This window comes from Nilaparvata lugens, chromosome 5, assembly GCF_014356525.2.
Source record: "Nilaparvata lugens isolate BPH chromosome 5, ASM1435652v1, whole genome shotgun sequence".
In the NCBI taxonomy this organism is placed as follows: domain Eukaryota; kingdom Metazoa; phylum Arthropoda; class Insecta; order Hemiptera; family Delphacidae; genus Nilaparvata; species Nilaparvata lugens.
In genome coordinates this window covers 13,436,389-13,443,636 of record NC_052508.1, presented here as the reverse complement: position 1 = coordinate 13,443,636, position 7,248 = coordinate 13,436,389, and the positions used below count along the sequence as shown (strand labels likewise).

The 7,248-nt window shown below is 33.1% G+C and overlaps 1 long non-coding RNA gene across 1 annotated transcript; it reads left to right on the top strand.

The window, feature by feature from the left end:
- The first annotated feature begins 517 nt into the window (after positions 1-517).
- On the top strand, positions 518-3,610 carry LOC120351242. Its single transcript, XR_005571253.1, has 3 exons — positions 518-916; positions 1,594-1,779; positions 3,459-3,610. It is a non-coding gene; the product is annotated as an uncharacterized LOC120351242 (long non-coding RNA).
- Positions 3,611-7,248: the final 3,638 nt, after the last annotated feature.

The window sequence follows — 7,248 nt, the reverse complement described above, 5'->3', positions numbered from 1 at the left end:
TAGAGGGCTGTGTGGCTGATTTACTACGAGGGTTGTTTGAATAGTTTTGACAGTGAAATTCTGGGACCCAGACCCCCTGCAACGGAAGAATGGAGTTATTGTTACAGATAGAGAGAGATGTACTGTTGCAAATAGAGACAGATGTATTGTTGAAAACAGTGAAGAACAGAGTGTAGCAATATTTATTGTTACAATTGTGAGCGATGAGAATTATGCAAATTAGCCTGAGAAGTTAGCCTGTTATAAAAATGGATTTTGCTGTTCTGCTTTTCTGTGTTGTGTTGTGTTGACTCTGTAAGTGTGTGCGTAGAAGCTAGGATCCTAGGAATAACATCAATTTTCCTGGAGCAACAATTTAGTTCATGAACCTTGCTTTTTGCGTTGTGTAGTGTCGACTCTATAGGTGTGTGTGTAGAAGTTGTGGGAAGATCAACGATTTTCCGAGAATATAAGTCTGGTTCACAACCTTATAAGGCAAGGAATTTATAGCTGCCTAGGAAAAATAGCTGTCACTTGGTGGGAGAATGTATCTTGAATTGTAGTTGTAACGTCCCTTTCTATTGGTGGAAATTTTTCTAGAGAATAGTAACTGCCAATCACAGTTGGTGTTGGTTAGATCTATTTAGTATGGCCGATCTCACAGCTGTCCACCTCAAGACGAGAAAAGCGAAGTGGCTTCACTCAGCGTCTGTCCTCCGACATAAGCAGTACTAAATAATGTAATCTGTTCAGAACTTGGTATTAATCTTGGCTTCCATGCCAGCTTTAGGCTTTTTTTTTAGTATTTGGCTCTGGAACCTTTTGTTCCAGCAGCATTTTTAGTCTTTTGCCTATGTAGTCGCTTTAATTAAGAAGAGAGAGAGTATCAAATTGTCACCTCACAATGGAGATTTTTCTCCTATAACCGCTACTAAAGGTACGTCATAGTATAATATTTCCATAATATTATTAAGGAAAATATCTTCAAAGAAAGCTTCCATCAAAGTATTTATTGTAATGTAAGAAAATTAACGATATATGTTTTGTAGAAATTTAGAATACCTATTAGTAGGAATTAAGATATTTGTTTGATTTAAACTATTTTTGAAGAGGAAGCTATTAACCTAAATTTCAATTACTGTTGTTTACACAGATGTACACAGACGGTGTTGACTGATGTTTACAGTATATTATTCTATCAGTATTTTTTGGTTATAGATTTTATTTGTCTTTTGATGCTTAGGAAAAGCTTTCATGATTATTTAGGAAACATCTATCATGTAATTTATTCTTTTAAATTACACCATAAATGTGATTTATGTAAGAGAACTGACTAAACTAACAACAATACTCGAAATACCTTATTATGAAGTAATTCAATCAACTTGTGAATTATGTAGGCCTATTATGGAATACTATGTACTCATCGCTTTGTGTATAGGGCGTAACCCTTATTACAAATAAATTCTATTCTTTTATATCAAGAGATTGAAGTAGGTAATGCCTACTTATGTTTTAAAGTAATTGAGCTATATAACCTAAAGTAGGTTGTTTTTATTATGTAACTGAAGTTAAGTTAATTGGTTTTATCCTAGTTTATTTTTATTCTAACAGCGGTGTAAGTACGGGGATCAACGTACGAATCCATCATTTCATGGGTTCATGAACGTGTGTCTTTAAGCCGCTGAGACGCCTCTGAATCGATGGCCGTCCTAGCTTGGGGTATGCTGTCTCCTGTCCATCTGGACGTGTAGAGCTCGATCACCGAGCCTAGATTCAATTTGAAGAAACAGCTATGAGGTAACAATTTTTTTCCAAATTAAACGAACGTCCCAGGAACTCCGGATGTGACAAAATGGGTTTTAGTGACGACAGACTTTCAATCAAGTAAAACGTGCGGAATTAGACTTTTGTTAAATTATAATTTTGAGATATTATTGGGGATAGATAGTTTATTAATTTTATTAATTTGGTTTGAGTAATAGATTTTCGGTTGTATCTTTACATTGAAAAGTGAGGCCATATTTTCTCTGTAAGGATCCAGCTGGGAATTTCAGTTTTCTTTAAATTTATAGATAATTATAATCTTCTAAACTACTAAAAGTTGAATGAGTACATGAATTTTTAAAGGTCCCTTATTGATTAAATTAATGTTTTAAAATAATTCTCATCTTAAAGTTGTAAAGGATCAAATGAAGTTTCAAGGACCCTAACCTTTCCTAAATTTATTTTGATGACATATATTTTTGAATAGTTTTTTTTAAGGTAGTATACCATGATGTGATACTTGAGGAATGTTTGTCCCTGCAGCTTTCATGATGTAAAGATACAGAATAGTTATTATTGGGGGGGGGGATCATTAATATTTGATAATGTTTTGATAGTGTTTTAAAGTTTCCAAGTGTGTTCTAAATTTAATGTTCTAAGAATTTTATGAATTTTATGTGGAGCTTTTCTTAAAATATTTATTGTTATTTATGATTAACTTCTGAGACATATCTATGATAATTTTCAATAATTGCTCTTTTGAAATTAGAGTACTTTAAGCTTTTATGATTCAATCTAAAACGTTTTAAAATGTAGAGCATACAGAGTAGGTTATTACCGAATTAAGTATATCAGAGATAACTTTCTAAATTTAGTAATTTTATTTTCGGTTTTCATGATTCTTCTTCTTGTTTTATTTGTTGTTTATTGATTTCTTTGTTTTATTAACTTCTTTGTTTTATTAATTGTTGAATTTAACTGTAAGAGGTGACAATATAGTTGATACCTTCTCTCTATTTCGTTGTCTCTCTTGTCATTTCTGGTTTCCCGTTCTCTAGCACTAGGTATGTTTATCAAGCATCCCTTTTATTAAGTTATATTGTGTGTGCTTCTAAATTCTAAATTCAAAATTAACTTTCTAAATTCAAAGCACGGCACAATTCGCTGCGCCACTCTGCTACTTTTGCTCTTTTTATTGACTTATTATGTTAATTTCAAATCAGTTTATTCATAAAATTGATAAACATTCTTATGGCTAATGAATGCTTGATTCCAGAAATGAGTATTGAAGTTTGGAGCAGCATACAAATGCTGATGATAAACTAATTGAAGTTGAATTTTTTATCATTTTATTAATGTGATCAATATTAATATTTTCCCTGTCTGTGTTTCCATTTAGCTGTGATGCCCTAGCTCAAGGCATTATACTGGTGTAGGGACAATTCTATTTTTTGAGATTCTTATAGGAAATGACATGTTAGGGACAGTCAGAAATTTAGTGGAAGTTTTGATATGTCAGAAGACTGTAGTGACAGTAGCGCAGATTGTAGCCTGGATAATTGAGAATAAAGTTGAAGTAAGGTTAGATTTGAGGAGTATAGCAGAAAAATAATAATTAATTGATTGATTTAGTTGAATTTATTTTGTTTGTTTGAGTTTTGATTTTGTGTTTAAATTAGTCCTTGCATCTTCTAATGAAAACCTAATTTCAGTGTTGCATCAAAGACCACCAAGTCTTGTGAATGGCGATTTTGCGTTTGATTGAGCTGATAGACGATGGCTGCAGTGTTGAGTCTTGATGTTGTCCGTGATGCTGATCTTCAATAGCGGGTCTGGTGAGCCAACATACTGTAAGGTTGGTGCCGAGACAAACATTGTCTATCCTTTATTATATTGTTTGAGATGTTCGTCTATCAAAATTTAGTTATCTGATTAGTACTGGAATTTCAGTTGTTTGATAATATTTCATTGTTAGGGTCAGTAATGTGGTATAAAAATATAGGGTGTATTTTGTGGTCTGGCATGGTGAAGAGAGTTGTCAGACGTGATAGGGTTTGTTAACGTTTCCTTTAGGCTGTGGTAATTTTTTTTTGAGCTAAGATAGGTAGATGTGAGAAATCTTATCTGTTGAAGTTGTAGTTTTGTTTGATGAATTAAGTATCTGGAGTGAGTGTCGCCAGTTGTAAGGGGCACTACTCAGATGAGGTCCATATGACAAATCAAGGTTAATAGCTGGGACTATCCTTGTTGTATTTGTGGAATGGAAGATAGAATTTTAGCAAAAGGTACTCAGAGTAGTATGAGCTAAAATTAGGTTTTATTCTGGTGACTGGTGTGGTTCCTTTCTGAAGATTTATGGGGGTCTGAAGAAAATAGATGGAATGCTAACCAAGATCAGGATTTTTTTTGAAATTTTAGGGTAAGCCTCAGTTGAAAGGTTCGTTAGATTGATAGCTGGGAATGGCCACAATACACTGTCAAAATTTATTATCTAATTTCTTGGGATAAAATTTATTTAAATAATGTGGGTAGTGAAAATCTAAAGATTTATTTAATAGGAAAGATGGTTATATTATTAATAAGTCAATGTGAATTTGAAATGAGTATAATAAATGAGAGAAAAATTGAGAAAAGTTTAATTGGGATTTTGTAATAATAAATAGTATACTGCTATAGTTAATTTGGTGATACAGACAGTGGAAAGTAATTTATTTCAATACAGAGAAATTGGGGAAATTAAAAATAAATAAATAATTTTTGAATTGTATGGTGATAATTGATTATGAGAATTAATTTTACTTGGTGATAGGATAATTGATTATTTTTTGTTGCAGTATTGGGTGGATAAATTAGGGAGATTCAATAAATTATAGTGTTGGTTTAGTACGGTGATCTTGAATTTTTATAGATATTATTTGATGGGTAATAATAAAGTGAAGAATAATAATTGAATAAGATAGACAGGATATAGAATCATGTCCTATAATAATTGCAGCGAAAGTGATTAATATTAAAAGGGGAAAGGAACGGGAAAGGTAGAATATTAGGAATGGTAGTTCTTTAATATAACATAAAAAAGGAAAAATGATTAAATTAAAAAAAAAATAGAAAATAGGAAACGGGAAGAAAATCTAGGTTACTTAATTTTTCACAAATTTGTGATGGTTTAAAAAAAAAAAAAAAAAAGGGAATATGTAACGGGAAATGGAACAGGTTTCAGTACTATAGAATATGGAACTATTTTTTTTATTAATCTTGAGAAAATGCTTATGTTGTTTGCTTTAGCTTGTCTTTGTCAATGGAATTCTTAAAATAAAGGTTTGAGTTTCTGAAGGTTCTTCTTTGGGTGTGGTAGGCAGTATAAAATTTTGTTCAAATATTTTTGGTGGAGCTTAGTTCAGTTATATACTAGTCGATAGTGGAAAATTTTCTTTATGATATGGTTCAGTGTCTGTTATCATGATCATTGGCCTAGGCGTTTGTACGATCATATTTCTTCATGTGCTAGAGAAATGAGTTTGATTGAGTATACAAGGAGAAGATAGTAAGTAGTAATTTGATGTGTTGAGAGAATATTGTAGTAAGTTATTTTTTTTGAGTTGCCAAGGTCCATTAGTTGTGATACTGTGGTTGTACCAAGGTGATAGGAAGCACAAATAGTAGGTATACTGGTGTATGTATATTGTCCTCAAATGTTGCTGTCCCAAGTGAGTAATGAGTAACGGAAATTAAGTGGTAATGATGTACTGAATAGTTGTATCTCTGTTTGTGAAACAGTGAAGATCTTAGTCTTTTCCAAAAGGGAAAATTCAGAATTGTAGCGTAGGTGTTGCTAGGTAATTGTGGGACAATTCGCGATGTCCTTTATCTTCAGCTGTAACCGACGTTATTTTGTTGCACAAGGTGCAAGGAACGGGAAACGAGTAGAGAGAGTAGTATAAATGGGTGATATGAGTTTTGTTGCTAAGTTGATACGTGTATCAAGGTCAACGTGTATCATGATACGTAAGCTGCTAACATCGTTGCATGTGAGTTAACTCTGTGTAGTTATTGGCTTCATGACATTGAAAAGCGGTTGCATACGTAGGTCAGGGTTGCTTTGACATGAGGCGGCCGTCAGCTGTTTCAGTGGTGAGATGCGTCAAATGTCAGTTGCTCGATTTTAACAACTTGTCGAGTTATGATGGTCTGGTCATATGATTGTGATAATTTGATATTTTTTTTTTTTTAATTTGTTGTTTCTATTTAAATTTTTTTGTTGAGGTTAGCTATGGGATAATCTGATTATGAACTTAACAGCAGAGGATTGACTGGAGAGTCTCTTTAAATATTTTGGTCGTTTTATTAATTTTGATTTTATTTTGTCACTGTTGATTGATGTCTATTACTGGTTGTTTAGCTTCATATGAGACAGGGCCCGTCTAGATGTGGAGTTTGGCAGCCGGTTTTGCACAATTTCTAGTTGACTTTACAAAATTTTTTTTGGTGTCTTATATTGCAAAATTTCACAAGTATTCCACTTTGTTTTCTTAGATATCTTGATTATTCCAAATTAGTTGATTATGCTCAGAGTTTTGTTTTAACTTTTGTGAGATCGAAATTTGTTGCTAGTCCACTTGGTTATTTAAAAATTTTGAACTTTGTTATTTTGCTTGTTCCTCTTGATGTTTATGGCTAGTTCTTTGAAATTCATTAAAAAAAAAAAAAAAAAATGTTGTTGCTTTCAAATGAGTGTAGTTCAAGTTTGAGTAATTTGAGATTCATTATTAGTATTTTATTTGAAATTTTGAGGTCGATAATTTCTTTTTGTAGTTATTGGTCTTATACAGGGTGTCACCGATAGCACTGTCATGTTGTTTTCTGCCAAATTTTTTACGACTCAACCCGGTGTTCCACACTCAAGAAGGGGGAGTATTGTAGCAATATTTATTGTTACAATTGTGAGCGATGAGAATTATGCAAATTAGCCTGAGAAGTTAGCCTGTTATAAAAATGGATTTTGCTGTTCTGCTTTTCTGTGTTGTGTTGTGTTGACTCTGTAAGTGTGTGCGTAGAAGCTAGGATCCTAGGAATAACATCAATTTTCCTGGAGCAACAATTTAGTTCATGAACCTTGCTTTTTGCGTTGTGTAGTGTCGACTCTATAGGTGTGTGTGTAGAAGTTGTGGGAAGATCAACGATTTTCCGAGAATATAAGTCTGGTTCACAACCTTATAAGGCAAGGAATTTATAGCTGCCTAGGAAAAATAGCTGTCACTTGGTGGGAGAATGTATCTTGAATTGTAGTTGTAACGTCCCTTTCTATTGGTGGAAATTTTTCTAGAGAATAGTAACTGCCAATCACAGTTGGTGTTGGTTAGGTCTATTTAGTATGGCCGATCTCACAGCTGTCCACCTCAAGACGAGAAAAGCGAAGTGGCTTCACTCAGCGTCTGTCCTCCGACATAAGCAGTACTAAATAATGTAATCTGTTCAGAACTTGGTATTAATCTTGGCTTCCAT